General features: G+C 34.8%; 1 pseudogene; it reads right to left on the reverse strand.

Annotated features, from left to right (window-relative positions):
* The window catches only part of LOC127858570 (BTB/POZ domain-containing protein 16-like), a 104,300-nt pseudogene that overhangs the window by 13,015 nt on the left and 67,712 nt on the right, over nucleotides 1-23,573 (reverse strand).

Consider the following 23,573-nt stretch of genomic DNA (forward strand, 5'->3'; position numbering starts at 1 on the left):
TTATTATGTTCCTGAAAATTGTATAGAAGCATTTAAACTGTGGTGCTTCGCCCTCTGAGATGCTTTCCAATATTATAAGAGATAAAGCATTTTAGCTTGTGTTAAGAAGGATTTCATAAAAGAAATTTTAAGATGCAACATTGATTTCCACAGAGATTTATTGCAGATTTCGATGCAAATTTAATCATGTGATTTCTCTCTTAACTGATTTTGGTATGCAAATGTGACAAACATTATTAAAATAGATTTCTTATTAATTTTTTTATGGGTTAAATTAGATTTGTTGCCTTTTTCATCCCTTTTACAGTCATACAAAAAAATTAATTGACTTCCAAATTTTATACACTCAAGGTTATTAAAAAAAATAGCTGTAAATAGAAAGCATTGTTATGTAATGCCCGATTAAACATGGCAAAATGTTTTTCTCTCAAAAAAAAATGAATGTGCTACAACCAGATAAAAGCGTTCGTAAAATTAATTTTGCTGACACTAGCTTTAGTGTTCCAATACACCAAACATCTATCTAATATAAATTGTAATCTAATACAATACCCGCAGACAAAATTTAATAGACTGCTATGAAGAAAAATATTTCATTCATTTTCAAAGTGCAGCCTTTACTTAAAAGTGGTAGACATAGTGTATTTGTTTGTATATTTGTATTACTCTATCAACAATTATTCAAGAGTTACAATTCATATAATTTCAAAACTGTCACGTTTTAATTTAACTGGATCTAAGACCACCTGTTGCTTTTGTAAAATGTGGGCAATTATTGACAAAGCACACCAAGCTCACAAAGAAGTCTGTAGATAATGCTGCAGACAAAAAAACATGGTACAGACAGTCACAAATGTGTACTAGAATCAACTTTAATGTGGAACTAACATGAAAATAATAACGCAATTATCCTTGGGCAAAAGTCATCAAGAATGAGAGTGCTTTATTCTATGAAAACTTATATTAACCAGGCTAACATCACGCAAAAGTGTATAATAATCAAATTAAATGTGGCAAAGACTGGAAAATAATGACCCTATTTGTTGGTGGGCATTATGTATGAAGACAGTGGCATTTTTTTCGTGCACACTATTCCATTTCTACCCACTTACATAATGCAAATTCCTTAAAAACGTAATTCTTGTTTAGTATAGCAAGAAATTTATCGCATACAGTACACGCATATGGGCCATAAATCAGTGATTACTAAAGTTTAATATTAACCAAATGCATCACAGAAATTTATGAGAAGCATTAATTCACATTACATTCTTACTTCCAAGCACAAGTATGTATTCCAACCAAATTTAGGCATACACATTTTAAAATGTTAAGTTTTGAAAATTGTACAGCACATATGCAGTTATCATATATAGGTAGTATACCTATTCATGTTTCAGTTTGATCATGTATTATATTCAGGTAGCATAGCTTTACCACTGATTAAGGAAGTTTAATAAAATGTGGATACAATGTTTAAAATATCCCTAGGGGTACTTTATAATATTTTAGAGACAAAAGCTATTAAACTCTTGGTGGAGTTATTTCTTAAGTTTCTGTATACTCTTTTGCAAATAACAATTATGCATTATACTTTCTTTATGCTAAATTTGAATCCATATAATATATAACCATTATTACTCTAAGTTTTCGGACACTTAAAAATATTTTTTAGTGTCCAAAAATTAAGATACAACAAATATTCAAAAATTACAGGTGTCTGAAAATTTAGCGACAAAAATTAAGGTGGCCGAAAATTGTAATTATATTTAAACAAGAAACCGTCGGAGACGGGTGATGCTCCCCAAAGGTTTTTTTTTGTCACAATATTGCCCTAAATATTCAGATAAAAGGAAACGTCTTGAGGGCACTGTAGTTGGGGGGACAAGAATTTTTTATTGAAAATTTCAAAGGGCTTTAACTCTGTGAAAAATCATCCGACCAGAACCCGCTGATAATATGCACATCTCCTCTTGGTAGTGAAGCTTCCCATAAAGTTTCGTTTGATTCCCGTCATTAGTTGCTGAGAAATAGCCCGGACAAGAATTGCACTATATGTACAGTTAATTGAAATTTTCAAAGGGCCATACCCTTCTAAACAAAGTGAGCGCAACGTTCATTTAACGTACATTTTGCGTGTGTTTAACGTGGCGTTATTGTTACTGCGTTTTATGTGCGTTTTTTTCTTAACAAGTGAGTTTTTCCAAAATAAAAAAAAGAGGAACTGCTTCAAATGTGCGCTTTATGTGGGTTAAAGTGCGCTTAAACCAGATAAGAAAAAGTATGCTTAAGACTGTGTCAAAATGTGCGCTTTTATGTGGGTAAAAACTGCGCTTTTAAGTGAGTTATTGTGTGCATTTGTATAAGTGTGTTTTTTGCTGCTATTCATGTGTGTAAAATGTGCGCTTTCATGTGGGTTTAAAACTGCGCTTTTAAGTGCGTTTAATGCGAGCTTTATAAGTCAGTACTGATAAAAAGCGCACAATAAACACACTTAAAGCATAGTTTAAACCCACATAAAAGCACAAATGTTGGTAAAATGTGCGCTTGTTGGAAAGTTTTAACTGCGCTTAAGTGAGTTAAATGTGCATTTTTTTGTTAGTCAGTTCTTATAAAAAGCACACATTTAACTCGCTTATAGCGCAGTCTTAACCCACATAAAACGCACATTTTACGCATGTGAATGGCAGTCAAAAACGCACTTTCAAAAGCAAACATTTGCGTAAAAGGTTTTTGCCTTAACAGAGATGATTCGATTGCATGATGTCAAAAGTTTTAAAATGCAGATATGAAATATAAAAAAAAAATGTAAGTAATCTAGTATATTAAAAAAATTACAAGATAATTAAATTTATCACTTTTATGTGATCCAACATTAAAACATTAATTAACATACATGAACAATTTAATTTCAATGATGACAATTTGGTGAAAAATACATAATAAAATTATAAATAAACAAACATAATAGGATACTTAACAGTATATACACAGTAAAAATGTAGACTCGTGTTGAACAATCATAATACACAAAAAAAACATGAATCAAAGAAATTAATATAATCAGTTCATCTGGTCTTTGAGGCGACGGAGCCCGGCTCTCATTTTCCTTTCAATCCATACCACAGGTCAGTCGAATTTCTTTGCAGCTGTCTCTGTAATGAGGTATTTAATGATATATGCTGATTTGTTTACTTTTCACTTACTCTTAAAAATTTGTTTGATACTTAACATTCACAAAAACCTCATTAATGTTTAAAGGTTTTGTTTTTATAACATGACCAGCATAATATAAGTACCTCAAGCACACTTCCATAACCATTAACATACCAGTTATGGCCTGACTTCTGTACTTTCGGAGGCCAGGATGAGGTCCAACAGGTCAGGTACCAGCTCCCGGTTTCTCCCCACCTCCCGGTTTCTCCTCAGCTCTCGGTTTCTCCCCAGCTCCCTTCATTGAGCAGTCTTTAACATTCTTTCCAAGGGATCTTCCAATCAATGTAGATTTCACCTTGGGATTTAACCTTCAAATTTAAAACAGAAGTTTTCATTTAATATGGGGTAAAGAAATATGTTCATTAATGAACATAAATAGGTATACATAACATTTAAGATTACAATAACCATAAAATACAGCCATAATGATTCACATTGTGTTGTTTTTCCTTAAAATTGCATAATATTTACTTATCCATTTACATTTCTCAGTGACAATACATAAATATGATAATGATCATAATTAATTCAATAAACTAAATAAAAAAGGGATGCAGAAATGAAAATACAAACCTGTTGCAACTGTTCTTCAGTATTCCGAAAATTCAGGCAGGTGCTAAACTATGAGACCATCACTTTAACCACCCACTTTGAATCTCTTTTGCAACAAACGTATTGTTGATTTACACATTGTAGTAAAAACACGTTGTTTTCATCACACACTACTTCATGCTGAAAGTATTTCAAGACATTTAACACTAGAATAATAAGTCTTAATGCTGTTCAATTATACCTAAAATCTAGCTAAAAGTCAGTTGCTGAAACATGCATGCTTTCAAAAAATAACTTCCTAGCTGTGGTTCAATAAAGAACCAATCAAAAGTTGATTGTTTTCAAATAGATGGTGACTGAACCAATCAAAAGTCTATCAACACCCCTGTGTTAGGCTAGATGGAGGACTGATAGGGACTGGCTAATCTATTTATCTGATTCTTATCTGATTCAGCCAAAAATTACATAATTTGATAAATATCTACTGATAATGCACATTTCAACACCAAAATAGGAGGTTTTTGCGTGACGTCACAAGAGGGGTTTTCCGTTACTAAAAATAGATTGGCCGTCAAACCTCTCGATCGCGGCCATTTACATTGTATACGAGTAAAGGTCGTCGGAAGACTAAATACTGACAAATTCACACAAACAAACTATAAATACACATAAAACAAATTTAAAGTAAGACTTTAATGAGTGATATTTCAAAAATAATAAAACATATAATAATTTGATTACAATTATAAGTAATGTGAATGCGAATTTGTAATTTATCATCAGCGATCGAAATAAATTGTAAGAGGTGCATTGAATCAGATATAAAACAAAGCCCTAAAAAAGCGACAAACATTACAATCTTTAAATGTAGTTTTAATTTTCTTTTACATTAAATGAATTTGCGTTTCGTTTACATTGAATGAAAATATTAATAAATTTAATTAGCAATTAAATGAAAACAACCTGCATATTTTGGAAATTGAACTGGCATGTAATGTATATTGAAAACTCTTTACTAGTGTTAATGAGCGATACAAATCCAGCATTTTATGATACCATAATTCTATACATTTAATTTTTTTACGCAAGTATTTAATATCCCTACTATGATCAAACGTGTTTTCATGATGATGTTTCGAACACTGCAGTAACGCACGATCTTTACACGCTATAGCGCGGAGTTTACATTTGCATGTACCCGTTTAATACGTTAATTGTGTAGCAGTAAATTTGTAAAATATTTTAAATTTATAGTTATTAAACAAGTCATTGTTATGTTTAAACTGGCTAATATACATTATACATTTTATAGTTCCTGTTAATCCGGGGCCATGTCGGACAAATGTCTGTTTGTTAAATATGTTCAAATATTTTATTAAAGCAGCTGTTAAGTATTTGGCTTAGATGACTGCTCAATATGCCAAGAGATGACATGGAGGTATCATAAATTGTGTTGACCAGACACATGTGGTTTATGCAGGGTATAGGTCGCTGGGTTTATGACACCTTGTTTTCTTAGTAATTGTCTTGACAGTATTCGATCATATCGAGATAATCGGTTGGTGATGAACAAAGGGGCAATAAACACTGCCCTTCTCGAAATAAAATGCACTTTTTAACAAAATACGCTTTAAAAAGGGTATTTTTTCTGCAATTTTACCGAAAAGTGTATTTTTTCTGCACTTTTTTCATAATTAAGTGCACTTAAGTGCATTTTTTCTGTATTTTCATTATATTTTTCTGTATTTTTCTGTACTTTTAGTGTATCTTCTGTAGACAAAGTCCATCTTTTACGCAATAAGTGCATTTTTTTAATGAAGTTCATTTTTGTGCATATAAGTGTATATTCTGATTTGCAAAAAAATATTCTTTCTGTACAAATGTATTTTTAAGTGCATCTTCATAAAAAAGAGCAACACTATAGCAAATAGCTGAAGTTAAAGGACAGAGATATAGTGTTTAATAGGAGGATTGTACTGAAGTATTTTTTATCTTCAAATAATGTTAATGATCTTATTGGTGCAATTTGTCTTCTAATAAAATATGTGAATCAGTAGAGAAGCTTTTTAAAGGAAAAGTACAACTAAATCAGGCTGTGGTAACTAATTAAAAGATTGAAAGTGTCAAAAATATTATGTGGGCTTGCCAGAATCAATAATATCTCCACAATATAAAAAATAAGTATTTGAACTTTCTTACACTGATATTTAACCCCATTTCGATTAATGTCTACCACATTGACTATTAACATACATGTTAAAAGGCAATTTAAATAATATTCATAATGTTAATATTATTGACTAACACCATTTAGTATGTTATATTGAAATATTCACAATTAAATATAATATGCTCATGGTGCTGTGTATTATTCAATAAATATGTTGGTGTTGAAATCAGTGGATATTTCTCAGTTTTAGTAATTGGCCGACACACATAAGAGATTAGCCCCCCCCCCAATTAAATTATAAACAATAATCCCTATCAGTCCTCCATCTATAGGCCTAACAAAGGGGTGTTGATAGACTTTTGATTGGTTCAGCCACCATCTATTTGAAAACAAGCGACTTTGATTGGCTGGAGACAGGAAGTTATTATTTTTTTTAAACAAAGGGGGTTTTCAGCAACTGACTTTGAGCTAAATTTAAGGTATAATTGAGTAACATTAAGACTTATAATTCTAGTGTAAAATGTCTTGAAATACTTTCAGCATGAAGTTTTGTTTGATGAAAATAATGTGTATTTACTACAATGTGTAAATCAACAATAAGTTTGTTGCAAAGGAGATTCTCAAAGTGGGTGGTTAAAGTGATATGGTCTCATAATTCATTAACTGCCTGTTTTCTTGGAATACTGAAGAACAGTTGTTTTAGGTTTGTATTTATATTTTTGCATCCCTTTTTTATTTAGTTTTATATTGAATTAATTATGATCATTATCATATTTATGTATTGTCACTGGGAAATGTAAATGGATAAGTATAAATGTAATGCAATTCTAAGGAAAAACAACACCATTTGAATAATTATAGTTGTATTTAATGATTATTGTTATCTTTAATGTTATTTATACCTATTTCTGGTCAATAATGAACAGATTTCTTTCCCACATATTCAATGAGAACTATTATATTTTAAGTTTGAAGGTTGAACTCCCAAGGTGAAATTGACATTGATTGGAAGATTCTTTGGATAGAATATGCATCATCGCCTGCCAAAAAAGAGAGCAAAAGGGGGACTAATTGATGTATGGACTTTGATACCAGGTTTTACCCTGCACGAGCAGGCCAACTTGAGGAGATCAGGAGTGGGAAAACCGAGCCCTGTCCTTGACCAAGAAAAGTTGGATTTGTTGAGAGGTAAAACTATACAGGTTATTGCCTTTAAAAGGCGTTACACTTCCGACCAGTCCACACAGCCAAATGAGACTACATCTCTTGGTACATTTTCAAACAGTATTTTCTACCACACGTAATTTCTATTAATTATTTATGAAAAGCGTTAAGTCACATGTGATCACAGGATTTAATTGCAAAAATAAACAAACAAAAACAACAAGCAAACAATCTTGTTTTGATTTAAATTAATAATTTGTATAGCAACAAGATTACCATAACAGCAATATTTAACACCTACATTATAAAATATCTTTCAGGACCTGATCTCAAATGAGATCATGCACGAGACGCGCCTTGCAAAGACCATGACAGTAGTTTTCAGACCTGATCAGCTGGTGAACTGCTCTATGAAGGGTGGTTTATGAATGCATTCTTTGTAAGGAACAGTAAATAACAACAAATATAGTGACAGGGGCTAAGCTGCTAAATATTGTCTGCTTGTATGCAGTGATTTTCTTTGGAATTTCAAAAAAACCTGAACTGGCTCTCAGAAGGGCATATTTTAGCGCAATAATGAACAAGAAAAATAAAAATTAAGAATAAGGTATAGATTTATATAAATTTCATGAATACGGTTCATTTATCATATATTAAGATCCAGAATATGATTGAATTAAATGTGCTGCTTTTGTCCATATCAAAATAGGATTTGGAATTAATGTAATATATAAAAAATCTAGTAAATGATAAGGAAAACATTTCAGCTTAAGAAGGGGAAAACTTTTATATTTCTGAAGCGGAAACCACCTGTATTTGGCTTTAATCAGAGGGGAGAAAAATCACTGGTATGAGCTTTATATTTTAAATTGTTAATTCCAGATAGGCAATAGCCCGTTTGAATCCTCTCTTTTATGTAGATATGTAACCTTTGTTTTTGTTTTTTAAGCTTTAACATTATAATAAAAGTGTTCTTATCTATTGAAATGAATATTTTGTTTTATATGTATGTGTTTACACAAACCTTTCACATAAATAATGAATGCTGGCTTAAAAATGCTGGGATTTTTTTTTTATTTGGTTAATTTTTAACCATATAAATTTGAAGTGATGAAAAGTACACTTAAGCGTATAATGCGCTGAAAAAATTCACGTTCAATACTTCATAAAGTGTATTTTTTGTATGACTAAAAATGCACTTAAGTGTATTAATGCGCTTAAAAAATCACTTTTAATACTGTAAGGTGTTTTATTTGTATGACGGGGAATGAACTCAAGTGTATTAATGCGCTTAAAAAAGCACTATCAATTTTGTAAAGTGTATTATTTGTAGCAGTGGAAATGCACTCAAGTGTATTAATGCGCTTACAAAAATTCACTTTGAATACTCAATGAAGAATTTTATTTGTATGACTGGAAATGCACTCAAGTGTATTAATGCGCTTAAAAAAATTCACTTTGAATACTCCATGAAGTGTATTATTTGTATGAGTTAAAATACACTTAAGTGTATTGATGCACTTGAAAGATTACTTTAGTTACTGATAAGTGTATTATTTGTATGACTGAAAATGCATTCAAGTGTATTAATGCGCTTAAAAAATTCGCTTCTAATTCTGTAAAATGTATTATTTGAAGGACTGGAAATGCACTCAAGTGCATTAATGCGCTTTAAAAAAAATTCACTTTGACCATGAAGTGTATTATTTGTATGTCTTAAAATACACTCAAGTGTATATATGCGCTTGAAAATAAACTTAAGCGCACTTATTAACATAATAAACGCACTTAAGTGTATTATTGCGTGGAAAAAATACACTTATGTGTATAAACACACTAGTAAAGTGTGTTTTTTTTAACAGAATAAAATGCACTTGTTAAGCAAACAATACGGTGCCAATAACATGCGCATTTAATGCGCATTTAATGTGCATAAAATGCGCATTAAGTAAACTTTTTCGAGAAGGGTGGGATAAAAATGCTGAAACAAAGAGTGTCAAAGTTGGTGTGGACAATTAAATAAAAGAAAAACATTTATCAAGAGGATTTAATTATTCTGTAACAAGGTAAGTTTTTACAGACATATAGGTTCAAATCAGTTCGGGTTGATTAAATAAAATCAATCTATTTGTTGTTTGTTTTCGTCCTTATAAATTTTGTTTTCGTTCATTGATATCAATTTATTCTGAAAGAATTTCAATTTCTGAGTATTTTGTTGTTCTTAAAAAGGGTCGCGAATATGTGTCAAGTAGAGATTAATATGGTAACCGTATCACGATGAGGTTCATCAAATGCAAACAATAGCAAAATGGCCGCAGTTATGACGGCCAAAATTTAAGCATGCGCAAACATGACGTCATTATCGGAATCCCCCAAACCTCCTATATTTATTCAATAATTCCAGGGACCTATTCACAGCACCCTTAGCACATTATATTCAATTGGAAATATTTAAATATAACATGCTGAATGCTGTTAGCAAATTATAATAATATGAATATTATTTTAATTGCCTTTTAAAATGTATGTTTATGAACAATGTGGTAGACATTAATTGTATTTGGGGTTAAATATCAATATAAGAAAGTTCAAATACTTATTTATTTTTTATGTTGAGGAGATATACTTATTGCTGGCAAGCCCAAATAATATTTTTGACACTTTCAATATTTTTAATTAGTTACCCACAGCCTGATTTAGTTGTTCTTGTCCTTTTAAAAGCTGTTCTACTGTATCACATATTTTATGAGCAGACAAATTGCAACAATAAGACCATTAATATTATGTGAAGATAAAAAAGAATTCAGTACAACCAGTAACCGCTTTGAATTCAAACTGCACATTATATTATAACAGGTATATTACTATGTTAATTCATTTGTTGTAAATAAATTAAAGACACACTTTTTAAGAAGTGTGCTAAACGTGTGTCTTTTTAGATTTATCCTTTTAAAACAGATATATGATAAAAGCGCACTTATGAAAAAAAGACTAACGTATGCTTTAAAGACGCACATCAGATAGGTCGCCGTGGTGTAATGGATATGGTGTCCGCCCAGCGACCGGGAGGTCACGGGTTCGATCCCCACCGTGGGAGCGTTCTTTAGATCTCCCCCAAAGACACCAAGTACTGGTTCTAGGCCCAGGAAACGGACTCGAGAGCGTTTATATAAGCCTTAGGCTTTCGATGCAATCGAGCTAAAATAAATAGGTTTAAACTAAAGACGCACATCAAAAAAGAAAAAACGCACTTTTGTACAAAAAAAACCTACATCTGTAAATCTTAAAACACACTTCTTAGATAAAAGACTAACATTCTTCTCAGATCTACACTCAAAAGCGCACTTAAGGAGAAAAAAAACGCACAAAAAACTAACTGTTTCACTTAAAAACTCACTTGGAAATAAAAAAAACACACAAAATGCGAACTTAAACGCACTTATGCACACTTAAAACACAAATATTTACTAAAAACACAGAATTAACGCACTTTTGAGTGTGTTAAATGTGTGTTTTGTTAAAAAGTGAATTTTGATTCGAGAAGGGTAACTCTGTGAAAAATCCTCCGACCACAATCCGCTGATAATATGCACATCTCCTCTTGGTAGTGAAGCTTCCCATAAAGTTTCATTAAATTCCGGTCATTAATTGCTGAGAAATAGCTCGAACAAGAATTGCACTATATGTACAGTTAATGGAAAATTTCAAAGGGCCATAACTCTGTAAAAAATCATCCGACCAAAACCCGCTGATAATAGCACATCTCCTCTTGGTAGTGAAGCTTCCCATAAAGTTTCATTGAATTCTGGTCATTAGTTGCTGAGAATTAGCCCGGACAAGAATTGCACTATATGTACAGTTAATGGAAAATTTCAAAGGGCCATAACTCTGTAAAAATTATCCGACCAGAACCCGCTGATAATATGCACATCTCCTCTTGGTAGTGAAGCTTACCATAAAATTTCATTGAATTACGGTCATTAGTTGCTGAGAAATAGCCCGGACAAGAATTGCACTATATGTACAGGTAATGGAAAATTTCAAAGGGCCATAACTCTGTGAAAAATCATCCGACCAGAACACGCTGATAATATGCACATCTCCTTTTGGTAGGGAAGTTTCCAGTAAAGTTGCATTGAATTTCAGTCATAAGTTGCTGAGAAATAGCCCGGACAAAAATTGTGCACGGACTGACACACGGACACACGGACTCACGGACACACGGACGGACAGACGAAGCGGCGACTATATGCTCCCCCGAAAATAAATTTTGGGGGAGCAAAATAAATGCAATAAATCAATGAACAATATTTATCTTGTGATTAACTCTTCTATTTCTGCTTAAAGAAATAAATACAAGTTCACAGCTTTCTTGTCTGAAATACTGTAGAACAAAAAACGTAAAAACAGACTTAAAATTCTGCTTCCTTAGTAGGACGACACTGTTTCAAAATGCTGTTGGGTGAGTCCATTCCTTTCAACCGGTTTACATGGTTATTAACACTGTATATACCGCGAATGTAATGGTCAATTGCCCTCCGGCATGAATCTACAAAACTGTATGACCTCAAACCCGTTGTAAAAATCTATATGACACGAGATAAGCGAAAAACAGGGCCTATGTCTGTAGAAAAGCGTGGTCAAATATTCTGTAAGAAAATTAAGAGACATTAATTATGGACAAAAACCCATATGTTCACAAATTTAGAGTCAAGTACAATACAAAAATTTGCTAAATAAGAGTATTTTGAAAACTTAGAGTGTCCAAAAACTTAGAGTAATTACGTTAAACCAATAAGACAACAGACTTAAACTTCCAATCAAATTTATAGTCGTCTCTTAATAGTTATATTTTTCTGAGACTTTGTTCCTATCCATCAGGGAAAAGAACATAAAGCATTTTTATCCACTTGGGTTAATTACAATTACACCACAAAATCACCCACACACACACACACACACTGAAACAGTGCGGAACACATGAATGAAGCTATGCATTACTTACAGCTGGTATCAGATTGAGTTCAAGCCATCTCTCACAGGCCAGCACTATCCGCTCTTGTTGATGCTGAAATAGTAATGCAGATATTGCTTGCATATTCAACAAAAGTGCTTAAAATTGTCTTATTCTTCATCAAATTGATTATGCAACTGCTATTAATGACAAAGTTTCATATATTGTACAAATTGGGGTCTTAACGATAAGAAAGGCGTGCACACTCATAAAAAACGATAATATTAAATGCCAGTCAATACGTACTGTTAAAAGTCAAATCAAAATGTGACAATGTTAATGCAAAACAACACGTCAGACATGTTTAAAAAAATCATACAAGGAGAGCATATTCCCTTCATCTATCAACATCAAGCATTAACAAGAATGCCAAACTGTCACAAGATAGGCCTGTTTAAAGGTTTTAGACAATTTGATAACTTTACCATTTTAGTGGCAAAATGATATTTTTTTGAAAATTAAGCAGCACATATTTGAACTTGACCTAGATATCAACTTGACACAACTTCTGACCAAATTTGGTGACGATCGGATGAAAACAACTTCAATTAAAGAGCGGACACCATGCTAAATGCTTGAATTTCACTAATTGACCTCGTGACCTAGTTTTTGACTCAGCATGACCCATATTTGAACTTGACCTAGATATCATTTAGACACAACTTCTGACCAAATTTGGTGAAGATCGGATAAAAACTACTTTAATTAAACAGCGGACACCATGCTAAATCCTTGAAATGTACTAAGTGACCCCGTGACCTAGTTTTTAACCCGGCATGACCCATATTCGAACTTGACCTAGATATTGTCTGAATACAACTTCTGACTAAGTCCGATAAATATCGGATCAAAACTACTTCAATTAGAGAGCGGACACCATGCTAAATGCTTGAAATGCACTAAGTGACCTCGTTACCTAGTTTTTGACCTTACATGACATATATTTGAACTTGACCTAGATATCATTTTTACACAACTTCTGACCAAATTTGGTGAAGATCAGATGAAAACTACTTCAATTAGAGAGCAGACATCATGCTTAATCTTTGAAATGCACTAAGTGACCCTGTGACCTAGTTTTTGACTCGGCATGACCCATAATCGAACTTGACCTAGATATTGTCTTGATACAACTTTTGACCAAGTTTGGTAAAGATCGGATGAAAACTACCTCAATTAGAGAGCGGACACCATGCTTAATCCTTGAAATGCACTAAGTGACCCAGTGGCCTAGTTTTTGACCCGGAATGACCAATAATCTCACTTGACCTAGATATTGTCTAGATACAACTTCTGACCAAGTGTGGTGAACATCAGATGAAAACTATTTGAATTAGAGTGCGGACACTGCTGTGGTTGCCGCCACCTGCCGCCAGCCACCCACCAAGGGTGATCTTATAATACGTCCTGTTTTGAAAAACGGGCATATAAAAAGGAATGTGCAGTTGAATGCCTTGTTAAGAGAATAAACTTCTTGTTATTTTTCAAAACAGTGACCCTGCATAAAAGACAAACTGCCAAGACATAACACAAACAACACGTTTTAACCACAAAAAGAAGCATCATGAATGATTTTGTTTGGACAAAACTTACGGTTGATGCAACAGCATGGTACCTACACGCAGTCTCATTGTATATGTTAGCCTACATTAGCTTCACACACCTGGATAATAGACAGAGCATGCATGTATAATAGAAAACACACTACTAAATTATAGACAGGACTCTTTAAATTATAGACATGACACCTTAATTATATACATCACTCCTGAATAATTGATAACACTCCTGAAATATAGATAGGACTCCTGAATTATAGATAGGACTCCTGAATTATAGAAAGAACTCCTGAATTATAGAAAGTACTCCTGAATTTTATATAGAACTCATGAATTATAGATAGGACGCATGAATTATAGATAGAACTCCTGAATAATAGATAGAACTCAAGAATAATAGATAGAACATATGAATTATAAAAAGTACTCCTTAATTATAGATAGAACTCATATATTATAGATAGAACTCATGAATTAAAATTAGAACTCCTTATTTATAGATAGAACTCCTGAATTATAGAGAGAAATCCTGAATTATTGATAGAACTCCTGAATTATAGATAGAACTCTTGCATAATAGATAGAACTCAAGAATAATAGATACAACTCATGAATTATATATAGAACTCATGAATTATAGATATAACTCCTGAATTATAAATATAACTCCTGAATTATGGATAGAACTCCTGAATCATAGATAGAACTCCTGAATTATTGATAGAACTCCTGAATTATAGATTGAACTCCTGAATCATAGAGATAACTCAAAAATAATAGATAGAACTCATGAATTATAGATAGAACTCATGAATTATAGATAGAAATCTTTAATTATAGATAGAACTCCTGAATGATAGATAGAACTCATGAATTATAGAGAGAACTCAAGAATAATAGATATAACTCATGAATTATAGATAGAACTCCTGAATTATAAATAGAACTCCTGAACAACAGACAGAACCCCTGAATTATAGCCATAACTCTGCAAATATAGACATCACTTCTGAATTATAGACATAACTCCTGAACTTAAGACCTAGATTCTGAATTGAAGACATAACTCATGAATTATAGACAGCATTCCTTAATTATTAGTAAAGCTCTTGAGTTATATATAAAAATCCTAAATTATGAACATAACTCCTCAATTATTGACATGACTTATGAGTTATAGAAATAGCATATGAATTAATGACAGAACTCCTTTATTATAGACATATCTCTTAAATTATACACATATATCTCCTTATTTATTGGCAAAACGTCTGAAAAAAGACAACACTCGTGAATAATAAACATAACTCCTGCAATATAGAAACAACACTTTAATTAAAATAAACATGATGCAGAGAGTGCACTAAACAGACAAAACACCTGGATATAATAATGGCAAGATCATGGTGCCTATACCACGTGACTTTTTAAGATGTGTGTTGGGAGAATAAAGCGCGACCCAGTTAACAATTAAAATGATGTCTTTGTAAATATATAATGTCGGATCAGTGTGGGGACTTACAAACACGCGGTTGCACTTTACTGAAAAAATACCTATTTGTTCAAAAAGATCATGATACCTATAGAAAACTCTTACGAATGAGCAGGCTCTCCACTTGATACCATTAAAAATGGTGAAATATTTTGTAAGAGATCCTTACAAATGTTAACTGGGTCACGCTTTATTCTCCCAACACAGATCAGAAAAAGTCAGGTGGTAAAGGCACAGAAAAGATGAAACATTTTAATACGCTTTCATGAATTAGAGAAAAACACAAATGAGTCCTATAAAAGCTTGAAAACATGTTAAGCATTTCCATTATATAGTTTAATGAATGAATTAACGAATGAAACTAAATCCATCAACAAAAGCTTTGGAAAACTGCATAATTCCTTAATGGCAAAAACATTTTTATTTTATCCCAATTCTTATGCCTATCCTTTAGCTATCTCATAACTAATGGTTGTGTCATGACATTCCCAAAATAAACTTTAATCATATGTAATCCTTATCTGAGATAATAAGATCCCTTATGCACTAAACGCTGCCATGAAGACTTTTATGAATCCTAGTTTCTTGAACAAACATGAACATGTACACTGGGTCTGAGCAGGAAGAGATGTTCAGAATAGTTCAGGAGCAGACAGTTATTGCTCAAGACATCTTTAAGAAATTACCATGCACAATCAGGATAACTAGGTGGTATTATTGTATTTCTTGCCGATGCTTTTGTGTGCATATATATAAAAAAAACATATTTTCAATATTAGTTGTTCATATTTACATAAATAGAAATTTATTAGTTTTTTGGCCAACCTGTTAAAACTTATCACATTCAAACATCACTTAATTTTTTTCTTTTTCATAAAATTCAAACATCACTTAATGACTACTTAAAACAAGCGATATGTTTGTCAGAAACAAAATGCCCCCTATTGCTCTGCTTTGAAATAATATTTCAATAAATCATTTGGCAGGTTTAGAAAATATCTCCCTTTTAAAGCTTATTACTTCCCTTGGATTGTATTTTTTTACTTTCAACCCTTGAAGGATGTCCTTGACCTTGACCTTTCACCACTCAAAATGTGAAGCTTCATACGATACACATGCATCCAAATATCAAGTAGCTATCTTCAATATTGCAAAAGTTATCGCAAAACTTTAACCAAGGTTAAAGTTTTGGGACAGAATGACAGACAGGCCAAAAACAATATGCTCCCGATCATTCGATCCGGGGCCATAAAAATTCGTATTGCTTTCATTTTTTTTCAAAAATAAACTCATGTGTCTCCACACAATTTTATAAAATTGGAATTGGTATTTTACAACAAAATCCATTTAGTCATTTATAGCATTTAAAATAGACAATTACTTGGGAAAGGTTGATACCCCTGGGAAAGCTAAAGAAAATGCTATCAAAATGTTGTAGAAATTGTACATCATTTTTTTCCTCGTATTGTGTCATGATTTAACCCATCAATCTTCTACAGCCATTATAACTAACAAAAATGTAATTATTCATTGACCGGTATCCGAACCCAGACAATCAGCTCTCTGAGATTTTTTTTCATTCCGGGACAATTTGCATCTCTTAAATTTGTCGACGAGGACAAATGCACCCAATGAAATTTTCCACCCGGACAATCAGCACCCGGTTAAAGGCTATGATACATTTTAGTTATTTTCGCCAATTAAGACATATCACTTGATTTGACTTTGCTGTGAAATGTCCAATTATTTTAAATTATATGCAAACATATATATAATCAATTTATGTTAAACTGCGTGGTATTACAAGCAGCTGATATTAGTATTTTATACCATATATGCTACTCATATACCATACCCATATCTGATTGACTATGCAATATTTGTACCTAGTGTTTCTTAATTTTCTACAACCTTAATTGTTTGGCTCTTAATTTTCGAACTCCTGTAATTCTTGAATATTTTGTGTATCTAACTAACAGACAAATTACGGTAATCAGTCTGACAAAGTCAAACAAAATGTTGACGGGTGTAAATTTGGGTGCCGATTGTCTGGGTAAAAAATGTAATTGGGTGCAATTTTTCATAGTGGACAAATTTAAAAGGAGCTGTTTGTCCGGAAATTAAACAAAACACAGGATGCCAATTGTCCAGGTGTATTGAACCAACAATCCTTGCAAACATTGAACTCATGAAAAGTTTGTGTTTATTTCTCCTGACTGCATTTTAATTGGTTGATAACGATTCTTAGAAAGTGGTATTACAAATGGACTTTAACTGAAAGTGACACTTGCCCTTTGATAAACGACTGCAACTAAAATTTACACCGGCACTTTGATAAGGGACTCTAAACAGAACGTGACACCTGCCATTTGATAAACGACTGCTTCTGAAGGTGACACCTGTCCTTTGATAAGGGATTGCAACTGAAAGTGACACCTGCCCTTTGATAAGGGACTCCAAACAACAACTGACACCTTCCCTTTGATAAAAGACACCAAACAGAAAGTGGCACCTGCCCTTTGATAAGGAACTGCAACTGAGAGTGACTACTTCCCTATGATATGGGACTGCAACAGTTACTGAGTGTGACACCTGCACTTTGATAAGGGACTCCAAACAGAAAGTGGCACCTGCACTTGAATAAGGGACTGCTACTAAAAGTGACACCTGCACTTTGATAAGGGACTGCTATTGAGAGAGACACCTGCACTTTGATAGGGACTGCTACTGAAAGTGACACCTGCCCTTTGATAAGGGACTGCTACTGAGAGTGACACCAGCCCTTTGATAAGGGACTGCAACTGAAATTGACACCTGCTCTTTGATAAGGAACTGCAACTGAAAGTGACACCTTCCCTTTGATAAGGGACTGCTACTGAGAGTGACTTCTGCCCTTTGATAAGGGACTGCGACTGAGAGTGACACCTGCCCTTTGATAAGAGACTGCAACTGAGAGTGACACCTGCCCTTCGATATGGGACTCCAAACAGAAAGTAACACCTGCCCTTTGATAAGGGACTGCTACTGAGAGTGACACCTGCCCATTGATAAGGGACTGCAACTGAAATTGAAACCTGCCCATTGATAAGGGACTGCAAGTGAAAGTCACACCTGCCCTTTGATAAGGGACTGCTACTGAGAGTGACTACTGCCCTTTGATAAGGGACTGCGACTGAGAGTGACACCTGTCCTTTGATAAGGGACTGCGACTGAGAGTGACATCTGCTCTTTGATAAGGGACTGCGACTGAGAGTGACATCTGCCCTTTGATAAGGGACTGCGACCAAAAATGACACCTGCCCTTTGATAAGGGCTCTCAAACAGAAAGTGACACCTGCCTTTGATAAGGGACTGCAACTGAGAGTGACACCTGCCCATTGATAAGGGACTGCGATTAAGAGTGACTACTGCCCTTTGATAAGGGACTGCGACTGAGAGTGACACCTGCTCCATGATAAGGGACTGCTACTGAGAGTGACACCTGCCCTTTGATAAGGGACTGCAACTGAAATTGACATGTGCCCTTTGATAACGGACTGCATTTGAAAGTGACACCTGTCCTTTGATAAGGGACTGCTACTGAAAGTGACTACTGTCCTTTGATAAGGGACTGCGACTGAAAGTGACACCTGCCCTTTGCTACGGGACTGCAACTAAAAGTGACACCTGATCTTTGAAAAGGGACTGCAATTGAAAGTGACACCTGCTCTTTGATAAGGGACTGCAACTGAAATTGACATATGCCGTTTGAAAAGGGGCTGCAACTGAAATTTAGATCCATCCATTGATAAGGGGCTTCAACTAAAAGTGACACCTACCGTTTCATAAGGGACTGCAACTGAAAGTGACAACTGCCCTTTGATAAGAGACTGCTACTGAAAGTGACTTCTGCCCTTCGATAAGGGGCTTCGACTAAGAGTGACATCTGCACTTTGATAAGGAACTCCAAACAGAAAGTGACACCTGCACTTTGATAAGGGACTGCTACTGAAAGTGACACCTGCCCATTGATAAGGGACTGCAAATGAAATTGACACCTGCCCTTTGATAAGGGACTGCAACTGAAAGTGACACCTGCCCTTTGATAAGGGACTGCTATTGAGATTGACTACTGCCCTTTGATAAGGGACTACGACTGAGAATGACACCTGCCCGTTGATAAGGGACTGCGACTGAAAGTGACACCTGTCCTTTGATAAGGGACTGCTACTTAGAGTGACACCTGCCCTTTGATAAGTGACTGCGACTGGGAATGACACCTGCCCTTCGATAAGGGACTCCAAATAGAAAGTGACACCTGCCCTTTGATAAGGGACTGCGACTGAGAGTTACACCTGCCCTTTGATAAGGGACTGCGACTGAGAGTGACTACTGCCCTTTGATAAGAGACTGCGACTGAGAGTGACACCTGCCCTTTGATAAGGTACTGCGACTGACAGTGACTAATGCCCTTTGATAAGGGACTGCAACTGAACGTGACACCTGCTCTTTGATAAGGGACTGCCACTGAAATTGAAATATGTCGTTTGAAAAGGGGCTGCAACTGAAATTGAGATCCACCCATTGATAAGGGGCTTCAACTGAAAGTGACACCTACCCTTTGATAAGGGACTGCAACTGAAAGTGACACCTGCCCTTTGATAAGGGACTGCTACTGAGAGTGACTACTGCCCTTTGATAAGGAACTGCGACTGATAGTGACACCTTCCCTTCGATAAGGGACTCTAAACAGAAAGTGACACCTGCACTTTGATAAGGGACTGCTACTGAAAGTAACACATGCCCTTTGATAAGGGTCTGCAACTGAAAGTGACAACTGCCCTTTGATAAGGGACTGCTACTGAGAGTGACACCTGCCCTTTTATAAGGGACTTCAAACAAAAAGTGACACTTGCACTTTGATAAGGGACTGCTACTGAAAGTGACACCAGTCCTTTGATAAGGGACTGCTACTGAGAGTGACACCTGCCCTTTGATAAGGGACTGCAACTGAAATTGACATATGCCCTTTGATATGGGACTGCATTTGAAAGTGACACCTGCCCTTTGATAAGGGACTGCTACTGAGAGTGACTATTGCCCTTTGATATGGGACTGCGACTGAAAGTGACATCTGCCCTTTGCTACGGGACTGCAACTAATTGTGACACCTGCCCTCTGAAAAGGGACTGCTTCTGAAAGTGATACCTGCCCAGTTCTGTTCTGAATAAGGGACTGCGACTGAAAGTGACACCTGTCTTGTTCTGTTCTGAATAAGGGACTGCAACTGAAAGTGATACCTGCCCTGTTCTGTTCTGAATAAGGGACTGCGGCTGAAAGTGACATCCGTCCTTTGATAAGGGATTTCAACTTAAAGTGACATCAACCCTTTTATGAGGGACTGCAACTGAAAGTGACACATGCCCTTTGAAAAGGAGCTGCAACTGAAATTGAGATCCACCCATTGATAAGGGGCTTCAACTAAAAGTGACACCTACCCTTTGATAAGGGACTGCAACTGAAAGTGACACCTGCTCTTTGATAAGGGACTGCAACTGAAAGTCAAACTGACACATGCTCTTTGAAAAGGGACTGCAACTGAAATTGAGATCCACCCATTGATAAGGGGCTTCAACTGAATGTGACACTTACCCTTTGATAAGGGTCTGTAACTGAATGTGACATTCACCATTTGATAAGGGTCTGCAACTGAATATGACATTCACCATTTGATAAGGGACTGCAACTGAAAGTGACATTCACCATTTGATAAGTGACTGCAACTGACAGTGACACATTCCTTTTGATAATGATATGCAACTGAAAGTGAAACCTGCTCTTTGATAAACGGCTGCATCTGAAAGTGACACCTGCTCTTTGATAAGGGACTGAAACTGAAATTGGCATATGCCCTTTGAAAAGGGGCTACAACTGAAATTGAGATCCGCCCATTGATAAGGGGCTTCAACTGAAAGTGACACCTACCCTTTGATAAGGGTCTGCAACTGAATGTGACATTCATCATTTGATAAGGGTCTGCAACTAAATGTGACATTCACCATTTGATAAGGGACTGCAACTGAAAGTGACATTCACCATTTGATAGGGGACTGCAAATGACAGTGACACATTCCTTTTGATAACGGACTGCAACTGAAAGTGACACCTGCTTTAATAAGGGACTGCAACTGAAAGAGACACCTGCCCTTGGATAAGGGACCCCAACAGAACATTCTATTAGATAAAGGACACACTGAAAGTGTCACTTGATAAAGGGCTGGGACTGAAAGTTACATATATCCTGTGATTAAGGACATTACAGGAAAATGACGACATAACCTTTAATAGAAGACTTGCAAGGAAAGTGACTCTGACTCTTTCGTTACGGACTTGAAAGGAAAGTGACACTGACTCTTTGTTTAGGGACTTGCACGAAAAGAGAAAACCGACTCTTTGATAAGTGACTCAAACTTAAAGTGACACATTCACTTTGATAAATGACTTAAAAAGGAAACAGTTCCACCTACCCTTTGATAAGGGACTCAAACTGCAGCACGCAGGCCGCTGCAAGCACCTCAGGGAGCAGCTCGGTATCCACGTCGATGTCGTCATGGTACATATTGCCTAGTGCTACAGCCATTGCTGAAACATGGAAAGGCTTAATGTTTTTTAACAATTTTCGAACATATTCAAAAATCTTACTAGATGAAACATGCAATGACAACACCTAAAATATTATAATTGAAATAATATTTGTACCTACATTCTGTTATTCATTAAATACCTTGATTTTTTCTCAGTATAGATTTGAGGCACAACTGCTTTTGAACAGAAAGCATTATTTTTTACATAAAAATATAACAAAGGTGAAAAAGAGATGTGTTTGTCAGAAACACAATGCCCCCTACTGCGCCGCTTTAATACATGTTTTTTTTAACTTTTGACCTTGAAGGATGACCTTGACCTTTCACCACTCAAATTGTGCAGCTCTATGAGATACACATGCATGCCAAATATCAAGTTGCTATGTGAAGGTACATAGAAGCTATGAGCATTTTTTGAAACCTAAACGCAAAGAGCGACGGAGAGACAGACAGACGGACGGACGGTCCCATCACTATATGCCCTCCTTCGGGGGCATAAAAATTCACATCTCAAAAACAACTTAATTTACTTTTTTCATATGAAGCTGAAAGCTTTGTGAATAGTGACACAGTTGTGAGGAATGGCCTAATTTAAGAACACAAATGAGAGGTTTTGTCCCTAAATAAGTGTGGAGTTTTATATTGTGAAATCATATAAATCAAATTCTAAATTGTGTTGTGTGTAAAATACTTTTTTAAAGATTTTACTGAAATTGAAGTCATCACAAACAAAATTGTATAAGACTTTAAAATTAAATGTCTTATGTCATCATCAGTAAAAAAAACTTTAAACACTACTGTTTTAAAGTTCTTACTTAAATTATCATTCCTAACAACCATTTGAGTAAATCAGTTTTTAATAAATTTATTTCTAAAAAAACTCAATCAGAATTATACCAATTTAAGTCATCTGACAAGCAACTATTTGTGATTTAATTTGAAATGTGTCCTATTAACCAGCTGAGCCCGACCAGATATATTTATTATATGGTTTCCATGGCAACTCAAAGATCCTTAAAAGGAGAAGCATATGCTTTCAGATATGCAGGAAACTGTGAAGTTGAAGGTGAACTGCTTTCAGAAAAAGGATTGGATCCATAAATCCCTTCTAGTGAAACATGGTTTCTAACTCTTTCAGTGCTGGAACCGAATTTTGAAGGCCTTTGCAAACGGTTTGGATCCAGATGAGACGCCACAGAACGTGGCGTCTCATCAGGATCCAAACTGTTTGCTATTCTGATAGTATTCTTGGAAAAAATCGAAGAAAATGCTAATTTTTGAAATTGAGCAGACGAAAAATTTCCCAGCATGCAAAGGGTTAAAACAATACAAACAGACAAATCCAGTGCAAAGCTTGTTTACATCAGCAACTTAAGACTTCAAGATGCCACTTTATAAATTAAAATTACTTTAAAATACATTCAAAAGTTTAGTGTGGAGTGTAATAAAGATATTGTGCTCCTATTGATTTTTCACCAGTAATAGAGCTGCATGGCAAGAATTGTACATGATAAAAACTTAAGCTTAGTAACATTTTTCTCCCATCATTTCTAATCATAATGTTGTAGTTAATAATCATGACATTAATTTCATTGATAGTCGAAACATATTATTTAGTTTTAAAAGCAAATTAAACCTGTAGAAGTTGCTCTTTTTGATGTAGTTGGCAAGGTTCTCGGAGGCAGCGCTCTTGTAGTAGAATTGGGGCCTGTGGTCATCTGCACCAAGCAGGAGCGAGGTCAGGGCTTGGACTTGCGCAGGAACGGCCGGTGTAGCTCCCAGT

The sequence above is a fragment of the Dreissena polymorpha genome, chromosome 14, assembly GCF_020536995.1.
Source record: "Dreissena polymorpha isolate Duluth1 chromosome 14, UMN_Dpol_1.0, whole genome shotgun sequence".
NCBI lineage: Eukaryota > Metazoa > Mollusca > Bivalvia > Myida > Dreissenidae > Dreissena > Dreissena polymorpha.